At 41.7% G+C, this 2,712-nt stretch overlaps 1 protein-coding gene across 1 annotated transcript in view; it reads left to right on the forward strand.

The window, feature by feature from the left end:
• The window catches only part of LOC128250925 (plectin-like), a 59,356-nt gene extending 56,763 nt beyond the window's left edge, over positions 1-2,593 (forward strand). Inside the window, exon 8 of the transcript XR_008266863.1 lies at positions 2,062-2,593. The gene's annotated coding sequence lies outside the window, so the exon portion shown is untranslated. The remainder of the gene's footprint in view (positions 1-2,061) is intronic.
• Positions 2,594-2,712: the final 119 nt, after the last annotated feature.

Here is a 2,712-nt window from a genome sequence, read left to right on the forward strand (position 1 = left end):
AGAAATTGCTGGACACTGAACGAGTGCATGCAGAACGGTTTCGTCACTCTGCGTGCACCTCAGACAAGTCCGTCTGACAGCACATCCGTGCTTGTAGAGTTCATCTCGAACCGGTAGCGCCCCCAGGAAGCACTACCAAACCAAATGCATCTGGAAATTATCCATACCAGCCTCCGACCGAAAACCCCTCCGGAACAGACAAGTCAGTTCGTCTTCGTCAACGCCCAGAGTCTCTCCTAGGACGTCGTCGCACTTTCCCGCCACTAATCCTCTATAAATAGCTAAAGTGGAACATCCACCGATCCTATGGCTAGACTGGTAGAGGGCAGTAAGCGCTTGATGACATTCTAAGTGTCAGGCGCCGAGTCTTGGTCTGTCCTTCATCCAGGACTGCAACTTCGTCAAAGAGACGAGCTGCGGAAATACGTGCCTCACAAACAGAACCCACATACGTTCACCTAGAAATCGTTGCAGATGGCGCAACCTGAGCGCATGTCTGCGCATCAAAAACCACGGCATGCTTAAGCCACCACTCAGAGGGAGCTGACAGCAGATTGACCGCCGACCATTGGAACGCGTCCCTTCCACGAGAACATGAACAAGAGACGCTCCAACCTGATCAAGCAAAAACTGGGACAAGGCACAACGGTCAGACGATAACTAACGGAGGCGATGTAGATATTGGCCACCTCTGCCCGACCTTTCAAGGACAGCTTCCTCTCAGCCCAATCTGGGTAAGACCGGCCACTCTGTTCGTCACCTCGTTCCAGTTCTTATCCGCCTTGTGGTCGGGACCAAACCAAACCCCGAGCAATTTAATTGGTCCGTCAGTCTAGCGTCCGACGATGCCGTTTGATGAGCATCGACCTGCCTCCCCAGGCGCCCAGTCGCAAGCCCACCGACTTCTCGGCATTGATTTTAGCCCCTGCAACCAACTCATATTCTTCTAGAATGGAACCGACCGTCTCCACTTCGGAGGCATCTGACACCACGACGGTGACGTCGTCCACGTATGCAGACATTGCTCTTCCGACTCCCAGTTCTAGGGTGCTATCTAGGAATGAAATAAATTCCGCTACCGTTGTTGGCCCATCGCCCCCGCCCAAAAGTTGCACGAAGCGCTGCTGAAAAGCCGCACACATCTGCTCAGAACCATGTAACAGTTTATATATATATATACATATATATATATATATATATGTATGTATGTATGTATGTATGTATGTATGTATGTATGTATGTATGTTTGTATGTGTGTATGTATAGAGACACAGATAAGCAGACAGATAGATAGAGGGACATTTATATATAGATATATATTATTTTTCTTGATCTGAGGATCGTTTTAGTAATAAAAAAGAAAAGAATTTGCACAAGTTACAGATTTTAGTTTACATTTTTATTCTTTGACTGATTTGGTAAAGTCTTTTGCTTCAAGTCTGTGGCATTTCCAGTGGGTGGGTGGGGGGTGTCCACAGCTGTATTATTCTCATGGCCTGGTCCTTACATATTGATTGTATGGCGAAATGGAAGCAGTGAGTCTGTGTTCATAAACACATATGTCTGTATACGTACATGTATATGTGCACATACATGTTTGCTGTAATGTTTTTGTTGTGATTTTCCTGTGTGCACATGTATAGTTTTGTTTATGAAATATTTTGTCTTATTAAACACACAACAACCTGCACACATACACAAATACATACACATATCAATTATTTTTATAATTTTATTCAAGTTGGATGTGATAAGAGGTTGAGTATCAGACAAAATGTAACACAAGATGTATAGGGTGTTTGATTATGTCCCTTTATATATGAAGTTTAACTCTTTAGCATACAAATTATTCTGTCAAATGCAATGCTTATTTATTCAAACTCTTCTGCACAAAATGTATAGGTGACTTCGGTTATGTCCCTTTATATTTCGAGTTTAGCTCTTCAGGATTCTGGTTATTTTGTCAAATGTAATATTTATTTATTTACATTGTTTCAAATTAAACATGTATTATCTTATGGCTTCAAGATTTTGATGATGTGGTTGTATATTTTTTTTTAGAATGACATTGTAGAATAGTTGTGAGAGGCTGAATCTGGCTGGCTTGAATATAAAACAGAAGATGGTGTGATTTGGTTTTTCTCAGATGGGAAAAACTTTGAGCAGGATCAGAAAACTAACACAAGAAATGACAGATGGCTATGTGCAGACCCTTCTGAGATTCCGAGAATAATGCACACAAAAATTCTTCTAAGTATCATGGTTTTGGGTGTTGTTAGCAGTGAAGGACATGTGATGCCTTGTCACTTTTTTCCACAAGGCCTTAGGGTGAATGCTGCTGTGTATGTTGAGGTTATGGTTAAAATTGTTAAGCCTTGGATAAACAGTGTATGCAATGGAAGGCCTTATGTCTTTCAACAAGATTCTGCACCATCACACAAGGCTCAAATGACACGAGAATGGATTACCGACAATTTGCATGATCACATCACCCCGAACATTTAGCATTCTAATTCTCCACATCTCGATGCTAATTCCTAAAAAGGGGGTCATAACACTGAAATACTGAATGCAAGGTAAGTCACCATTAATTCATATGCCTATTTTCTTGTGATTTGTCTTGGATTTATTTCAGATTGTTCTGGCCTTACCCACGAATTTTATATAATATATATATATGTTATACACACACACACATACATGTATGTATGT

Source organism: Octopus bimaculoides, chromosome 26 (genome assembly GCF_001194135.2).
Source record: "Octopus bimaculoides isolate UCB-OBI-ISO-001 chromosome 26, ASM119413v2, whole genome shotgun sequence".
NCBI classification, from domain to species: Eukaryota; Metazoa; Mollusca; class Cephalopoda; order Octopoda; family Octopodidae; genus Octopus; species Octopus bimaculoides.